Source organism: Xiphophorus maculatus, chromosome 2 (genome assembly GCF_002775205.1).
Source record: "Xiphophorus maculatus strain JP 163 A chromosome 2, X_maculatus-5.0-male, whole genome shotgun sequence".
Classification (NCBI taxonomy): Eukaryota; Metazoa; Chordata; class Actinopteri; order Cyprinodontiformes; family Poeciliidae; genus Xiphophorus; species Xiphophorus maculatus.
The window spans coordinates 17,724,160-17,744,209 of record NC_036444.1 but is presented as its reverse complement, the minus strand read 5'-3'; positions in this window follow the sequence as shown (position 1 = coordinate 17,744,209).

Sequence of the window (20,050 nt, the reverse complement as noted above, 5' to 3'; positions counted from 1 at the left end):
AAGACACATTGAACTGTCATACGCTCGAAACGCTTTTCGAATATGTATTACGGTTCCCGAACAAGAAGGATTTGTTTCCAATGCTTTTTTTCAGTAAAGTGTGTTTGCTCAAACACACTTGTGTGTTTGAGAGCTCACAGCTCAGAGCTCACACCTGCTGAGACCATTATTTGCCATAGCAACGGAACTCAAGAGGCTATTGGCTGCTGATTTGGACTACGAATACGCATCGCTGTAGTTCTATCTATCCTCAGTTGAAACAGATCAGGACTGAGAACTGGCCTTTACAACTACTTGCTGCTTTGGGCTGTATATAACTGATTTAACTCAGTAACTGTTACACATGGGATTAGTTTGGAACTTTAAAATGGAGCATAATAATAATTTCAAAATAAAAGCCTTGAATAGTTTTACATCAGGTAATTGCTGTTTTTGGCTTTATTTGACGTTTTCATCCAAAGCACTGTTACACATGGGATTACTTTGGAACTTTAAAATGGAGAATAATAATAATTTCAAAATAAAAGCCTTGAATATTTTTACATCAGGTAATTGCTTTTTTTGGCCGTATATGACTTTTTCATCCAAAGCAATGTTACACATGGGATTAGTTTGGAACTTTAAAATGGAGAATAATAATTTCAAAATAAAAGCCTTGAATAGTTTTACATCAGGTAATTGCTGTTTTTGGCTTTATTTGACGTTTTCATCCAAAGCACTGTTACACATGGGATTACTTTGGAACTTTAAAATGGAGAATAATAATAATTTCAAAATAAAAGCCTTGAATATTTTTACATCAGGTAATTGCTGTTTTTGGCTTTATATGACTTTTTCATCCAAAGCACTGTTACACATGGGATTAGTTTGGAACTTTAAAATGGAGCATAATAATAATTTCAAAATAAAAGCCTTGAATATTTTTACATCAGGTAATTGCTGTTTTTGGCTTTATATGACTTTTTCATCCAAAGCACTGTTACACATGGGATTAGTTTGGAACTTTAAAATGGAGCATAATAATAATTTCAAAATAAAAGCCTTGAATATTTTTACATCAGGTAATTGCTCTTTTTGGCTTTATTTGACTTTTTCATCCAAAGCACTGTTACACGTGGTATTAGTTTGGCCCTTTGAAATGAAGCATTCTGAAAATTTCAAAATAAAAGCCTTGAATAATTTTACATGACGTAATTGCTCTTTTTGGCTTTATTTGACTTTTTCATCCAAAGCACTGTTACACGTGGTATTAGTTTGGCCCTTTGAAATGAAGCATACTGAAAATTTCAAAATAAAAGCCTTGAATATTTTTACATCAGCTACTTGTGTTTTGAGCATTATATAACTATTTTAACCCAAGGACTATTACGCATGGGATTAGTTTGGCCCTTTGAAATGAAGTTTAACAAAACTTCCAAAATAAAAGCCTCGACAACATTTTAAATCGTACCGAACGGTGCACGTCCGCCTCGCTTAACGTTCTTGCGGTTCTCCGCGTGCCACTGCTTACGTCGCGGCGTTCTTTGGCGTCGACGCCGATTTGTGGCGCGACGACGCCGGGCCCGAACCCCACGGCCGCACCTTGGCAGGCCCCGGCTAAATTTCTTCCGAAATTTTCTAGTTGGGGCCTGCCATGCAAAGCAATGGCAGGAACCTATTACTCTACACCCAACAAGCGTCTCTTTATTATTATAGTTCTTTATTTTTCTTCCGTAACCGTTAATGCGGCTCATACCGCTGGGTGCACACCTACAAATGAGGTATCAAAACGTGCAGAAAATTCACGCCATTGTTGCTATTACTTTTGGTGGGATTTGGGCTTAACGTGGCGACATAATTCGCAAAAAACTACGAAAAAAACCCCATTATAAGTCAATGGGAAAAATCCTGGAAATACCCTATTTTTGAGGATTTTCTGTGTCGTCACTAATTCACGTAGAAATGCCATTCAAATTTCATTTTGTAGATACGTCTGTGATCTCTTCGAAAGTGAAGACGGCTCGTCGATAACAGTTACGGTTTGTCCACAATTTGCCTCTAAGCGACCCAAAGTTTCTCATTTTTCCTAAAGTTAGAGTGCTTCTCTCGCTGATTAGAGTGAGAGATCAAGACAACTTTTTCAGCCCAAATCATTTTTGAAATCGCCATCACGCCCACAAATATCGCACGATTAGTATCAAAATCGGTCCTGACATTGATACGCCTGTCTGCTCCGGTAAAATGTTTTCGAAATTTATCTAGACCGTACGGTTTTCTGTCACGGTGCTTCAGAGCAAAGTCATGCGACAGGATTTTCTGAGGCTGTCTGAGGCTCTCTCCCATGTATTTGAATAGAATTTCATATCTGGGCACAACATTTCTTTCTCTCATCGCTGTAAATGCTCTGAGTGAGGTACAGATATGAATCTCGGGACTATCGCAGAAGACACATTGAACTGTCATACGCTCGAAACGCTTTTCGAATATGTATTACGGTTCCCGAACAAGAAGGATTTGTTTCCAATGCTTTTTTTCAGTAAAGTGTGTTTGCTCAAACACACTTGTGTGTTTGAGAGCTCACAGCTCAGAGCTCACACCTGCTGAGACCATTATTTGCCATAGCAACGGAACTCAAGAGGCTATTGGCTGCTGATTTGGACTACGAATACGCATCACTGTAGTTCTATCTATCCTCAGTTGAAACAGATCAGGACTGAGAACTGGCCTTTAGAACTACTGCTGCTATGGGCTGTATATAACTGATTTAACTCAGTAACTGTTACACATGGGATTACTTTGGAACTTTAAAATGGAGCATAATAATAATTTCAAAATAAAAGCCTTGAATAGTTTTACATCAGGTAATTGCTGTTTTTGGCTTTATTTGACGTTTTCATCCAAAGCACTGTTACACATGGGATTACTTTGGAACTTTAAAATGGAGAATAATAATAATTTCAAAATAAAAGCCTTGAATATTTTTACATCAGGTAATTGCTTTTTTTGGCCGTATATGACTTTTTCATCCAAAGCAATGTTACACATGGGATTAGTTTGGAACTTTAAAATGGAGAATAATAATTTCAAAATAAAAGCCTTGAATATTTTTACATCAGGTAATTGCTGTTTTTGGCTTTATTTGACGTTTTCATCCAAAGCACTGTTACACATGGGATTACTTTGGAACTTTAAAATGGAGAATAATAATAATTTCAAAATAAAAGCCTTGAATATTTTTACATCAGGTAATTGCTCTTTTTGGCTTTATTTGACTTTTTCATCCAAAGCACTGTTACACGTGGTATTAGTTTGGCCCTTTGAAATGAAGCATTCTGAAAATTTCAAAATAAAAGCCTTGAATAATTTTACATGACGTAATTGCTCTTTTTGGCTTTATTTGACTTTTTCATCCAAAGCACTGTTACACGTGGTATTAGTTTGGCCCTTTGAAATGAAGCATACTGAAAATTTCAAAATAAAAGCCTTGAATATTTTTACATCAGCTACTTGTGTTTTGAGCATTATATAACTATTTTAACCCAAGGACTATTACGCATGGGATTAGTTTGGCCCTTTGAAATGAAGTTTAACAAAACTTCCAAAATAAAAGCCTCGACAACATTTTAAATCGTACCGAACGGTGCACGTCCGCCTCGCTTAACGTTCTTGCGGTTCTCCGCGTGCCACTGCTTACGTCGCGGCGTTCTTTGGCGTCGACGCCGATTTGTGGCGCGACGACGCCGGGCCCGAACCCCACGGCCGCGCCTCGGCAGGCCCCGGCTAAATTTCTTCCGAAATTTTCTAGTTGGGGCCTGCCATGCAAAGCAATGGCAGGAACCTATTGCTATTCTCCCAAGAAAAGTTTCTTTATTATTATTGGGGCCTGCCATGCAAAGCAATGGCAGGAACCTATTGCTATTCTCCCAAGAAAAGTTTCTTTATTATTATTGGGGCCTGCCATGCAAAGCAATGGCAGGAACCTATTGTTATTGTCGGAGAAAGTGTTTCTTTATTCTTCTTTATTTTTCTTCCGTAACCGTTAATGCGGCTCATACCGCTTGGTGCACACCTACAAATGAGGTATCAAAACCTGCAGAAAATTCACGCCATTCCAGCTATTACTTCTGGTGGGATTTGGCCTTAACGTGGCGACATAATTCGCAAAAAACTACGAAAAAAACCCCATTATAACTCAATGGGAAAAATCCTAGAAATACCCTATTTTTGAGGATTTGCTGTGTCGTCACAAATTCACCTAGAAATGCCATTCAAATTTCATTTTGTAGATACGTCTGTGATCTCTTCGAAAGTGAAGACGGCTCGTCGATACCAGTTACGGTTTGTCCACAATTTGCCTCTAAGCGACCCAAAGTTTCTCATTTTTCCTAAAGTTAGAGTGCGTCTCTGGCTGCTTAGAGTGAGAGATGAAGACAACTTTTTCAGCCCAAATCATTTTTGAAATCGCCATCACGCCCACAAATATCGCACGATTAGTATCAAAATCGGTCCTGACATTGATACGCCTGTCTGCTCCGGTAAAATGTTTTCGAAATTTATCTAGACCGTACGGTTTTCTGTCACGGTGCTTCAGAGCAAAGTCATGCGACAGGATTTTCTGAGGCTGTCTGAGGCTCTCTCCCATGTATTTGAATAGAATTTCAGATCTGGGCACAACATTTCTTTCTCTCATCACTGTAAATGCTCTGAGTGAGGTACAGATATGAATCTCGGGACTATCGCAGACGACACATAGGCCTCTCATACGCTCGAAACGCTTTTCGAATATGTATTACGGTTCCCGAACAAGAAGGATTTGTTTCCAATGCTTTTTTTCAGTAAACCGTGTTGGCTCAAACACACAATTGTGTGTTTGAGCATGTATGACTCACAGCTCACACCTGCTGAGACCATTATTTACCATGGCAACGGAACTCAAGAGGCTGTTGGCTGCTGATTTGGACTACAAATTCGCATCGCTGTAGTTCTATCTATCCTCAGTTGAAACAGATCAGGACTGAGAACTGGCCTTTACAACTACTTGCTGCTTTGGGCTGTATATAACTGATTTAACTCAGTAACTGTTACACATGGGATTATTTTGGAACTTTAAAATTAAGCATACTGAAAATTTCAAAATAAAAGCCTTGAATATTTTTACATCAGGTAATTGCTCTTTTTGGCTTTATTTGACTTTTTCATCCAAACCACTCTTACACGTGGTATTAGTTCAGAACTTTAAAATGAAGCATACTGAAAATTTCAAAATAAAAGCCTTGAATATTTTTACATGACGTAATTGCTCTTTTTGGCTTTATTTGACTTTTTCATCCAAAGCACTCTTACACGTGGTATTAGTTCAGAACTTTAAAATGAAGCATACTGAAAATTTCAAAATAAAAGCCTTGAATATTTTTACATCATGTAATTGCTCTTTTTGGCTTTATTTGACTTTTTCATCCAAAGCACTGTTACACATGGTATTAGTTTGGCCCTTTGAAATGAAGCATACTGAAAATTTCAAAATAAAAGCCTTGAATATTTTTACATGACGTAATTGCTCTTTTTGGCTTTATTTGACTTTTTCATCCAAAGCACTCTTACACGTGGTATTAGTTCGGAACTTTAAAATGAAGCATACTGAAAATTTCAAAATAAAAGCCTTGAATATTTTTACATCAGCTACTTGTGTTTTGAGCATTATATAACTATTTTAACCCAAGGACTATTACGCATGGGATTAGTTTGGCCCTTTGAAATGAAGTTTAACAAAACTTCCAAAATAAAAGCCTTGAGAAAATTTTAAATCGTACCGAATGGTGCACGTCCACCTCACTTAACGTTCTTGCGGTTCTCCGCATGCCACTGATTACGTAGCGGCGTTCTTTAGCGTCGATGCAAATTTGTGGCGTGACGACGCCGGGCCCAAACCCCACGGGCGCGCCTTGGCAGGCCCCGGCTAAATTTCTTCAGAAATTTTGTTTTTCTAGTTATTCTTTATTTTTCATCCGTAACCGTTAATGCGGCTCATACCGCTGCGTGCACACCTACAAAAGAGGTATCAAAACGTGCAGAAAATTCACGCCATTCCAGCTATTACTTTTGGTGGGATTCGGGATTAACATGGCGACATAATTCGCAAAAAACTACGAAAAAAACCCCATTATAACTCAATGGGAAAAATCCTAGAAATACCCTATTTTTGAGGATTTGCTGTGTCGTCACAAATTCACCTAGAAATGCCATTCAAATTTCATTTTGTAGATACGTCTGTGATCTCTTCGAAAGTGAAGACGGCTCGTCGATACCAGTTATGGTTTGTCCACAATTTGCCTCTAAGCGACCCAAAGTTTCTCATTTTTGCTCATATTAGAGTGACAGCCGACCTCGGTTCATATCTGGGCACAACATTTCTTTCTCTCATCACTGTAAATGCTCTGAGTGAGGTACAGATATGAATCTCGGGACTATCGCAGAAGACACATTGAACTGTCATACGCTTAAAACGCTTTTCGAATATGTATTACGGTTCCCGAACAAGAAGGATTTGTTTCCAATGCTTTTTTTCAGTAAAGTGTGTTTGCTCAAACACACTTGTGTGTTTGAGAGCTCACAGCTCAGAGCTCACACCTGCTGAGACCATTATTTGCCATAGCAACGGAACTCAAGAGGCTATTGGCTGCTGGTTAGGACTACGAATACGCATCGTTGTAGTTCTATCTATCCTCAGTTGAAACAGATCAGGACTGAGAACTGGCCTTTACAACTACTTGCTGCTTTGGGCTGTATATAACTGATTTAACTCAGTAACTGTTACACATGGGATTAGTTTTACACTTTAAAATTAAGCATATTGAAAATTTCACAATAAAAGCCCTGAATATTTTTACATGACGTAATTGCTCTTTTTTGGCTTTATTTGACTTTTTCATCCAAAGCACTGTTACACATGGTATTAGTTTGGCCCTTTAAAATGAAGCTTAACAAAAATTTCAAAATAAAAGCCTTGAATATTTTTACATCAGCTACTTGTGTTTTGAGCATTATATAACTATTTTAACCGAAGGACTATTACGCATGGGATTAGTTTGGCCCTTTGAAATGAAGCATCCTGCAAATTTCAAAATAAAAGCCTTGAATATTTTTACATGACGTAATTGCTCTTTTTGGCTTTATTTGACTTTTTCATCCAAAGCACTGTTACACATGGTATTAGTTTGGCCCTTTGAAATGAATATTAACAAAAATTTCAAAATTAAAGCCTTGAATATTTTTACATCATGTAATTGCTCTTTTTGGCTTTATTTGACTTTTTCATCCAAAGCACTGTTACACGTGGTATTAGTTTGGCCCTTTGAAATGAAGCTTAACAAAAGTTTCAAAATAAAAGCCTTGAATATTTTTACATGACGTAATTGCTCTTTTTGGCTTTATTTGACTTTTTCATCCAAAGCACTCTTACACGTGGTATTAGTTCAGAACTTTAAAATGAAGCATACTGAAAATTTCAAAATAAAAGCCTTGAATATTTTACATGAAGTAATTGCTCTTTTTGGCCGTATATGACTTTTTCATCCAAAGCAATGTTACACATGGGATTAGTTCGGAACTTTAAAATGGAGCATAATAATAATTTCAAAATAAAAGCCTTGAATATTTTTACATCAGGTAATTGCTGTTTTTGGCTTTATTTGACGTTTTCATCCAAAGCACTGTTACACATGGGATTACTTTGGAACTTTGAAATGAAGCATACTGAAAATTTCAAAATAAAAGCCTTGAATATTTTTACATCAGGTAATTGCTGTTTTTGGCTTTATATGACTTTTTCATCCAAAGCACTGTTACACATGGGATTAGTTTGGAACTTTAAAATGGAGCATAATAATAATTTCAAAATAAAAGCCTTGAATATTTTTACATCAGGTAATTGCTCTTTTTGGCTTTATTTGACTTTTTCATCCAAAGCACTGTTACACGTGGTATTAGTTTGGCCCTTTGAAATGAAGCATTCTGAAAATTTCAAAATAAAAGCCTTGAATAATTTTACATGACGTAATTGCTCTTTTTGGCTTTATTTGACTTTTTCATCCAAAGCACTGTTACACGTGGTATTAGTTTGGCCCTTTGAAATGAAGCATACTGAAAATTTCAAAATAAAAGCCTTGAATATTTTTACATCAGCTACTTGTGTTTTCAGCATTATATAACTATTTTAACCCAAGGACTATTACGCATGGGATTAGTTTGGCCCTTTGAAATGAAGGTTAACAAAACTTCCAAAATAAAAGCCTTGACAACATTTTAAATCGTACCGAACGGTGCACGTCCGCCTCGCTTAACGTTCTTGCGGTTCTCCGCGTGCCACTGATCACGTCGCGGCGTCCTTTGGCGTCGACGCCGATTTGTGGCGCGACGACGCCGGGCCCATGCCCGACGGGCGCGCCTCGGCAGGCCCCGGCTAAATTTCTTCCGAAATTTTCTAGTTGGGGCCTGCCATGCAAAGCAATGGCAGGAACCTATTGTTATTGTCGGAGAAAGTGTTTCTTTATTCTTCTTTATTTTTCTTCCGTAACCGTTAATGCGGCTCATACCGCTTGGTGCACACCTACAAATGAGGTATCAAAACCTGCAGAAAATTCACGCCATTCCAGCTATTACTTCTGGTGGGATTTGGCCTTAACGTGGCGACATAATTCGCAAAAAACTACGACAAAAACCCCATTATAACTCAATGGGAAAAATCCTAGAAATACCCTATTTTTGAGGATTTGCTGTGTCGTCACAAATTCACCTAGAAATGCCATTCAAATTTCATTTTGTAGATACGTCTGTGATCTCTTCGAAAGTGAAGACGGCTCGTCGATACCAGTTACGGTTTGTCCACAATTTGCCTCTAAGCGACCCAAAGTTTCTCATTTTTCCTAAAGTTAGAGTGCGTCTCTGGCTGCTTAGAGTGAGAGATGAAGACAACTTTTTCAGCCCAAATCATTTTTGAAATCGCCATCACGCCCACAAATATCGCACGATTAGTATCAAAATCGGTCCTGACATTGATACGCCTGTCTGCTCCGGTAAAATGTTTTCGAAATTTATCTAGACCGTACGGTTTTCTGTCACGGTGCTTCAGAGCAAAGTCATGCGACAGGATTTTCTGAGGCTGTCTGAGGCTCTCTCCCATGTATTTGAATAGAATTTCAGATCTGGGCACAACATTTCTTTCTCTCATCACTGTAAATGCTCTGAGTGAGGTACAGATATGAATCTCGGGACTATCGCAGACGACACATAGGCCTCTCATACGCTCGAAACGCTTTTCGAATATGTATTACGGTTCCCGAACAAGAAGGATTTGTTTCCAATGCTTTTTTTCAGTAAACCGTGTTGGCTCAAACACACAATTGTGTGTTTGAGCATGTATGACTCACAGCTCACACCTGCTGAGACCATTATTTACCATGGCAACGGAACTCAAGAGGCTGTTGGCTGCTGATTTGGACTACAAATTCGCATCGCTGTAGTTCTATCTATCCTCAGTTGAAACAGATCAGGACTGAGAACTGGCCTTTAGAACTACCCGCTGCTATGGGCTGTATATAACTGATTTAACTCAGTAACTGTTACACATGGGATTATTTTGGAACTTTAAAATTAAGCATACTGAAAATTTCAAAATAAAAGCCTTGAATATTTTTACATCAGGTAATTGCTCTTTTTGGCTTTATTTGACTTTTTCATCCAAACCACTCTTACACGTGGTATTAGTTCAGAACTTTAAAATGAAGCATACTGAAAATTTCAAAATAAAAGCCTTGAATATTTTTACATGACGTAATTGCTCTTTTTGGCTTTATTTGACTTTTTCATCCAAAGCACTCTTACACGTGGTATTAGTTCAGAACTTTAAAATGAAGCATACTGAAAATTTCAAAATAAAAGCCTTGAATATTTTTACATCATGTAATTGCTCTTTTTGGCTTTATTTGACTTTTTCATCCAAAGCACTGTTACACATGGTATTAGTTTGGCCCTTTGAAATGAAGCATACTGAAAATTTCAAAATAAAAGCCTTGAATATTTTTACATGACGTAATTGCTCTTTTTGGCTTTATTTGACTTTTTCATCCAAAGCACTCTTACACGTGGTATTAGTTCGGAACTTTAAAATGAAGCATACTGAAAATTTCAAAATAAAAGCCTTGAATATTTTTACATCAGCTACTTGTGTTTTGAGCATTATATAACTATTTTAACCCAAGGACTATTACGCATGGGATTAGTTTGGCCCTTTGAAATGAAGTTTAACAAAACTTCCAAAATAAAAGCCTCGAGAAAATTTTAAATCGTACCGAACGGTGCACGTCCACCTCACTTAACGTTCTTGCGGTTCTCCGCATGCCACTGATCACGTAGCGGCGTTCTTTAGCGTCGATGCAAATTTGTGGCGCGACGACGCCGGGCCCAAACCCCACGGGCGCGCCTCGGCAGGCCCCGGCTAAATTTCTTCAGAAATTTTGTTTTTCTAGTTATTCTTTATTTTTCATCCGTAACCGTTAATGCGGCTCATACCGCTGCGTGCACACCTACAAAAGAGGTATCAAAACGTGCAGAAAATTCACGCCATTCCAGCTATTACTTTTGGTGGGATTCGGGATTAACATGGCGACATAATTCGCAAAAAACTACGAAAAAAACCCCATTATAACTCAATGGGAAAAATCCTAGAAATACCCTATTTTTGAGGATTTGCTGTGTCGTCACAAATTCACCTAGAAATGCCATTCAAATTTCATTTTGTAGATACGTCTGTGATCTCTTCGAAAGTGAAGACGGCTCGTCGATACCAGTTATGGTTTGTCCACAATTTGCCTCTAAGCGACCCAAAGTTTCTCATTTTTGCTCATATTAGAGTGACAGCCGACCTCGGTTCATATCTGGGCACAACATTTCTTTCTCTCATCACTGTAAATGCTCTGAGTGAGGTACAGATATGAATCTCGGGACTATCGCAGAAGACACATTGAACTGTCATACGCTTAAAACGCTTTTCGAATATGTATTACGGTTCCCGAACAAGAAGGATTTGTTTCCAATGCTTTTTTTCAGTAAAGTGTGTTTGCTCAAACACACTTGTGTGTTTGAGAGCTCACAGCTCAGAGCTCACACCTGCTGAGACCATTATTTGCCATAGCAACGGAACTCAAGAGGCTATTGGCTGCTGGTTAGGACTACGAATACGCATCGTTGTAGTTCTATCTATCCTCAGTTGAAACAGATCAGGACTGAGAACTGGCCTTTACAACTACTTGCTGCTTTGGGCTGTATATAACTGATTTAACTCAGTAACTGTTACACATGGGATTAGTTTTACACTTTAAAATTAAGCATATTGAAAATTTCACAATAAAAGCCCTGAATATTTTTACATGACGTAATTGCTCTTTTTTGGCTTTATTTGACTTTTTCATCCAAAGCACTGTTACACATGGTATTAGTTTGGCCCTTTAAAATGAAGCTTAACAAAAATTTCAAAATAAAAGCCTTGAATATTTTTACATCAGCTACTTGTGTTTTGAGCATTATATAACTATTTTAACCGAAGGACTATTACGCATGGGATTAGTTTGGCCCTTTGAAATGAAGCATCCTGCAAATTTCAAAATAAAAGCCTTGAATATTTTTACATGACGTAATTGCTCTTTTTGGCTTTATTTGACTTTTTCATCCAAAGCACTGTTACACATGGTATTAGTTTGGCCCTTTGAAATGAATATTAACAAAAATTTCAAAATTAAAGCCTTGAATATTTTTACATCATGTAATTGCTCTTTTTGGCTTTATTTGACTTTTTCATCCAAAGCACTGTTACACGTGGTATTAGTTTGGCCCTTTGAAATGAAGCTTAACAAAAGTTTCAAAATAAAAGCCTTGAATATTTTTACATGACGTAATTGCTCTTTTTGGCTTTATTTGACTTTTTCATCCAAAGCACTCTTACACGTGGTATTAGTTCAGAACTTTAAAATGAAGCATACTGAAAATTTCAAAATAAAAGCCTTGAATATTTTACATGAAGTAATTGCTCTTTTTGGCCGTATATGACTTTTTCATCCAAAGCAATGTTACACATGGGATTAGTTCGGAACTTTAAAATGGAGCATAATAATAATTTCAAAATAAAAGCCTTGAATATTTTTACATCAGGTAATTGCTGTTTTTGGCTTTATTTGACGTTTTCATCCAAAGCACTGTTACACATGGGATTACTTTGGAACTTTGAAATGAAGCATACTGAAAATTTCAAAATAAAAGCCTTGAATATTTTTACATCAGGTAATTGCTGTTTTTGGCTTTATATGACTTTTTCATCCAAAGCACTGTTACACATGGGATTAGTTTGGAACTTTAAAATGGAGCATAATAATAATTTCAAAATAAAAGCCTTGAATATTTTTACATCAGGTAATTGCTCTTTTTGGCTTTATTTGACTTTTTCATCCAAAGCACTGTTACACGTGGTATTAGTTTGGCCCTTTGAAATGAAGCATTCTGAAAATTTCAAAATAAAAGCCTTGAATAATTTTACATGACGTAATTGCTCTTTTTGGCTTTATTTGACTTTTTCATCCAAAGCACTGTTACACGTGGTATTAGTTTGGCCCTTTGAAATGAAGCATACTGAAAATTTCAAAATAAAAGCCTTGAATATTTTTACATCAGCTACTTGTGTTTTGAGCATTATATAACTATTTTAACCCAAGGACTATTACGCATGGGATTAGTTTGGCCCTTTGAAATGAAGGTTAACAAAACTTCCAAAATAAAAGCCTCGACAACATTTTAAATCGTACCGAACGGTGCACGTCCGCCTCGCTTAACGTTCTTGCGGTTCTCCGCGTGCCACTGATCACGTCGCGGCGTCCTTTGGCGTCGACGCCGATTTGTGGCGCGACGACGCCGGGCCCATGCCCGACGGGCGCGCCTCGGCAGGCCCCGGCTAAATTTCTTCCGAAATTTTTTTCTAGTTATTCTTTATTTTTCTTCCGTAACCGTTAATGCGGCTCGTACCGCTGGGTGCACACCTACAAATGAGGTATCAAAACGTGCAGAAAATTCACGCCATTGGAGCTATTACTTCTGGTGGGATTTGGGCTTAACGTGGCGACATAATTCGCAAAAAACTACGAAAAAAACCCCATTATAACTCAATGGGAAAAATCCTAGAAATACCCTATTTTTGAGGATTTGCTGTGTCGTCACAAATTCACCTAGAAATGCCATTCAAATTTCATTTTGTAGATACGTCTGTGATCTCTTCGAAAGTGAAGACGGCTCGTCGATACCAGTTACGGTTTGTCCACAATTTGCCTCTAAGCGACCCAAACTTTCTCATTTTTGCTCAAGTTAGAGTGCGTTTCTGGCTGCTTAGAGTGAGAGATGAAGACAACTTTTTCAACCCAAATCATTTTTGAAATCGCCATCACGCCCACAAATATCGCACGATTAGTATCAAAATCGGTCCTGACATTGATACGCCTGTCTGCTCCGGTAAAATGTTTTCGAAATTTATCTAGACCGTACGGTTTTCTGTCACGGTGCTTCAGAGCAAAGTCATGCGACAGGATTTTCTGAGGCTGTCTGAGGCTCTCTCCCATGTATTTGAATAGAATTTCAGATCTGGGCACAACATTTCTTTCTCTCATCGCTGTAAATGTTCTGAGTGAGGTACAGATATGAATCTCGGGACTATCGCAGAAGACACATTGAACTGTCATACGCTGCAAACGCTTTTCGAATATGTATTACGGTTCCCGAACAAGAAGGATTTGTTTCCAATGCTTTTTTGTCAGTAAAATGTGTTTGCTCAAACACACAATTGTGTGTTTGAGAGCTCAGCGCTCAGAGCTCACACCTGCTGAGACCATTATTTACCATAGCAACGGAACTCAAGAGGCTATTGGCTGCTGATTTGGACTACAGATACGCATCGCTGTAGTTCTATCTATCCTCAGTTGAAACAGATCAGGACTGAGAACTGGCCTTTAGAACTACCTGCTGCTATGGGCTGTATATAACTGATTGAACTCAGTAACTGTTACACATGGGATTAGTTTGGAACTTTAAAATGGAGCATAATAATAATTTCAAAATAAAAGCCTTGAATATTTTACATGACGTAATTCCTCTTATTGGCCGTATATGACTTTTTCATCCAAAGCAATGTTACACATGGGATTAGTTCGGAACTTTAAAATGGAGCATAATAATAATTTCAAAATAAAAGCCTTGAATATTTTTACATAATGTAATTGCTTTTTTTGGCCGTATATGACGTTTTCATCCAAAGCACTGTTACACATGGGATTAGTTTTGAACTTTAAAATGAAGCTTAACAAAAATTTCAAAATAAACGCCTTGAATATTTTTACATCATGTAATTGCTCTTTTGAGCTTTATTTGACTTTTTCATCCAAAGCAATGTTACACATGGGATTAGTTCGGAACTTTAAAATGGAGCATAATAATAATTTCAAAATAAAAGCCTTGAATATTTTTACATCAGGTAATTGCGCTTTTTGGCTTTATGTGACTTTTTTATCCAAAGCACTGTTACACAATGGAATAGTTTGGCCCTCTGAAATGAAGCATACTGCAAATTTCAAAATAAAAGCCTTGAATATTTTTACGTCGGTCCTGACATTGATACGCCTGTCTGCTCCGGTAAAATGTTTTCGAAATTTATCTAGACCGTACGGTTTTCTGTCACGGTGCTTCAGAGCAAAGTCATGCGACAGGATTTTCTGAGGCTGTCTGAGGCTCTCTCCCATGTATTTGAATAGAATTTCAGATCTGGGCACAACATTTCTTTCTCTCATCGCTGTAAATGTTCTGAGTGAGGTACAGATATGAATCTCGGGACTATCGCAGAAGACACATTGAACTGTCATACGCTGCAAACGCTTTTCGAATATGTATTACGGTTCCCGAACAAGAAGGATTTGTTTCCAATGCTTTTTTGTCAGTAAAATGTGTTTGCTCAAACACACAATTGTGTGTTTGAGAGCTCAGCGCTCAGAGCTCACACCTGCTGAGACCATTATTTACCATAGCAACGGAACTCAAGAGGCTATTGGCTGCTGATTTGGACTACAGATACGCATCGCTGTAGTTCTATCTATCCTCAGTTGAAACAGATCAGGACTGAGAACTGGCCTTTAGAACTACCTGCTGCTATGGGCTGTATATAACTGATTGAACTCAGTAACTGTTACACATGGGATTAGTTTGGAACTTTAAAATGGAGCATAATAATAATTTCAAAATAAAAGCCTTGAATATTTTACATGACGTAATTCCTCTTATTGGCCGTATATGACTTTTTCATCCAAAGCAATGTTACACATGGGATTAGTTCGGAACTTTAAAATGGAGCATAATAATAATTTCAAAATAAAAGCCTTGAATATTTTTACATAATGTAATTGCTTTTTTTGGCCGTATATGACGTTTTCATCCAAAGCACTGTTACACATGGGATTAGTTTTGAACTTTAAAATGAAGCTTAACAAAAATTTCAAAATAAACGCCTTGAATATTTTTACATCATGTAATTGCTCTTTTGAGCTTTATTTGACTTTTTCATCCAAAGCAATGTTACACATGGGATTAGTTCGGAACTTTAAAATGGAGCATAATAATAATTTCAAAATAAAAGCCTTGAATATTTTTACATCAGGTAATTGCGCTTTTTGGCTTTATGTGACTTTTTTATCCAAAGCACTGTTACACAATGGAATAGTTTGGCCCTCTGAAATGAAGCATACTGAAAATTTCAAAATAAAAGCCTTGAATATTTTTACGTCATGTAATTGCTCTTTTTGGCCGCATATGACTTTTTCATCCAAAGCACTGTTACACATGGGATTTGTTCGGAACTTTAAAATGGAGCATAATAATAATTTCAAAATAAAAGCCTTGAATATTTTTACATCAGGTAATTGCGCTTTTTGGCTTTATGTGACTTTTTCATCCAAAGCACTGTTACACATGGGATTAGTTCGGAACTTTAAAATGGAGCATAATAATAATTTCAAAATAAAAGCCTTGCATATTTTTACATCAGGTAATTGCGCTTTTTGGCTTTATGTGACTTTTTTATCCAAAGCACTGTTACACATGGGATTCGTTCAGAACTTTAAAATGGAGCATACTGAAAATTTCAAAATAAAAGCCTTGAATATTTTTACATCATGCAATTGCTGTTTTTGGCTTTGTATGACTTTTTCATCCAAAGCACTGTTACACATGGTATTAGTTCGGAACTTTAAAATGAAGTTTAACAAAACTTCCAAAATAAAAGCCTTGACAAAAATTTTAAATCGTACTGAATGGTGCACGTCCGCCTCGCTTAACGTTCTTGCGGTTCTCCGCGTGCCATTGATTACGTTGCGGCGTTCTTTAGCGTCGATGCCGATTTGTGGCGTGACGACGCCGGGCCCGAACCCCACGGGCGCGCCTTGGCAGGCCCCGGCTAAATTTCTTCCGAAATTTTCTAGTTCTTTATTTTTCTTCCGTAACCGTTAATGCGGCTCATTCCGCTGCGTGCACACCTACAAATGAGGTATCAAAACGTGCAGAAAATTCACGCCATTGGAGCTATTACTTTTGGTGGGATTTGGGGTTAACATGGCGACATAATTCGCAAAAAACTACGAAAAAAAACCCCTATTATAAGTCAATGGGAAAAATCCTACAAATACCCTATTTTTGAGGATTTTCTGTGTCGTCACGAATTCACGTAGAAATACCATTCAAATTTCATTTTGTAGATACGTCCGTGATCTCTTCGAAAGTGAAGAGGGCTACCAATTACGGTTTGTCCACAATTTGTCTCTAAGCGACCCAAAGTTTTTCATTTTTCCTAAAATTAGAGTGTGCCTCAGACTGATTGCAGCTCAGCTAGAGTGAGAAATGAAGAGAATTTTTGACCCCAAATCATTTTTGAAATCGCCATCACGCCCACAAATATCGCACGATTAGTATCAAAATCGGTCCTGACATTGATACGCCTGTCTGCTCCGGTAAAATGTTTTCGAAATTTATCTAGACCGTACGGTTTTCTGTCACGGTGCTTCAGAGCAAAGTCATGCGACAGGATTTTCTGAGGCTGTCTGAGGCTCTCTCCCATGTATTTGACTAAAATTTCAGATCTGGGCAAAACATTTCTTTCTCTCATCGCTGTTAATGCTGTGAGTGAGGTAGAGATATGAATCTCGGGACTATCGCAGAAGACACATAGGCCTCTCATACGCTTCAAACGGTTTTCGAATATGTATTACGGTTCCCGAACGGGAAGGAGTTGTTCCCAATGCTTTTTTGGATGAAACTGGCTGGCTCAAACAGAGAATTGTGTCCCCCAGCATGTCTGACTCACAGCTCACAGTTGCCGAGACAATTATTTACCATAGCAACGGAACTGAGGAGGCTATTGGCTGCTGGTTGGTGGAACACTCAGTTGAAACAGATCAGGATGGAACTGGCCTTTAGAACTACTTGCTGCTATGGGCTGTATATAACTGATTTAACTCAGTAACTGTTACACATGGGATTAGTTTGGAACTTTAAAATTAAGCATAGTGAAAATTTCAAAATAAAAGCCTTGAATATTTTTACATCATGTAATTGCTCTTTTTGGGTTTATTTGACTTTTTCATCCAAAGCACTGTTACACATGGTATTAGTTTGGTCCTTTGAAATGAAGCATACTGACAATTTCAAATTAAAAGCCTTGAATATTTTTACATCAGGTATTTGCTCTTTTGGGCATTATGTGACTTTTTTTATCCAAAGCACTGTTACACATAGAATTAGTTTGGACCTTTGAAATGAAGCTTAACAAAAATTTCAAAATAAAAGCCTTTAATATTTTTACATCAACTACTTCTGTTTTGAGCATTATATATCTAATTTAACCCAATGACTATTACACATGGGATTAGTTTGGCCCTTTGAAATGAAGTTTAACAAAAATTCCAAAGTAAAAGCCTTGACAAATTTTTAAATCATACTGAATGGTGCATGTCCACCTTACTTAACATTCTTGTGATTCTCCACATGCTATTGATTACATTGCAGCGTTCTTTAGCATTGATGCTAATTTCTAGCATGACAACGCCGGACCCAAACTGACCGGCACACTTTTTACAGGCCCCGGTTAAATTTCTTCAGAAATTTTCTAGTTTTAAAATAATATCCCGTGTCTAAGTAGTTCTAGCTGAAGAAAAGTTACCCACAGAGACAGTTGGCTATGGTTGTCTTTTGGAGATGGGCCAAAAAGTCTCAGTTTTTGCCCCAACATGGATTATGTTTCAGTAGAACATAATCCATGCTGTCTCAAAGTTTTGAGAGATTGTCCATTTGGGTCAAATCTGCTCTTTAAGACATGATTTTTGGGGTACTTTTCCTGACTGATACTAGTGCAATTAAATGGTTTTGGTTATTTTAAACCTCTCTGCAAAGTATTGCTTTATATAAGGATGATAAAGAGCAAATGCTAATAAGATCCTGCAAGGTTGGCTGAACTTTTACAGTTCAATCAAGACAGTGACAGACACATACCAAAGACAGATGCCGAAATGGAAGCAAAGGGTGTTTAACAAAGTATTAGGGTCTGCAAACTTATGCAAACAGGTTATTCCACGTTTCTTTGTTCTTTTTACCTTTTTGTCCTCAAACAGATTTGTGTGACAGCTAAATAATGTAAGACATATGTCACATTAAAGGTTTGAGTAAGCTTTGAAAATATTTGTCTCCTAGCATAGGTGTTCACACATTTCATAACAACCAGCTGAAATTGGACTTGGATGTAATCCAGCTAAAAGCTGTTTTTATGATTTTGACATTTGTCAAATCATAAAAAGTTTTTCTCAACTCAACTCAACTAGAAACGCATTACGCTCAAGGAAACATGGAGTGTGGGCTAATCCAAAGACATGTGAGGAGGTGGGATGGGAGGGGTAGCAGGGGTGTAAGATGCAGAGTGGTACAGCACAACCACAGAACTTAAAATATTTCACCATGATTCTTCCAGGTGACCTGACTGGCCAAACAGGAAGTCCCCTAAATCTGGGAACGTTGCAGGGAAAGAGTGCATGTGACCTCCTCTCACCACCAGCTTTCCCAAATCTTGTTAGCATCTAGCCATCTCCGAGGTCATTTACCAGTTTCCCAAGGTTCCAAGAGAGATTAGCTTCAGAGCGGGGCCATCAACAAAGAGGACAGGTGACAGAGTCACAGGCTGATCTCACCGATTAGACTCAGATAAAGAGCCTAAGCTGAGAGCCTGGAGCACCTCTGATGAAATCAGCCTGCATCACTGATTCCAGCCCATAATCAATCCCAACTCCAAGACTGGGATGGATTTGTCTGTTCAATCTGGAATTACTCCTCAGAAGGGAATGCAGTTATTTCTTCTCCGCACAGACCAGGAAATGTGTGTCGTTAAGCAGCAAGGTGAAAAGGAATTTCACATGGTAAACCTCGTCTTTTTAATCAGTCTTTCACTCTGAAGAACTGCTAAAATAGTTTTTCATCACTTCTTCATGACACCAGCAGTGAAGCAATGTCTAAATGTTCAGGAAATATTAATTATGACAGCAGCTCCTCAGCAAATCACTGTAATTTCTCAATCCAGCTGGGACTTGATTGGAGTTAAACATGTTATCATCGGTGCTCCCACTCAGACATTGGTTGAAGCTAAATGTCACCCTACTTTTTTTTTTTTCCTTTTACTCATCGCCAGTGATTAATAAATCCTTTTGTTCTTCGAGGTTTAGACACACACTAAAATAACATAAGTTAATAATCACAAACATATGGGCTCTAAACTATTTATAGTAAACTGCCATCGTAAAAAATAAATCACAGCCTCGTTAAGGGTTCTCCGTATCAGGACATTATTAAAAATGCCTCTGGTCTTCAGTAAAAATTAAATGATTAAAGATATTGGATCTCAAGTGTACAAAAACACACAACATATTCCATACCATCATTTATTAGGCATAAAAAGCTAACA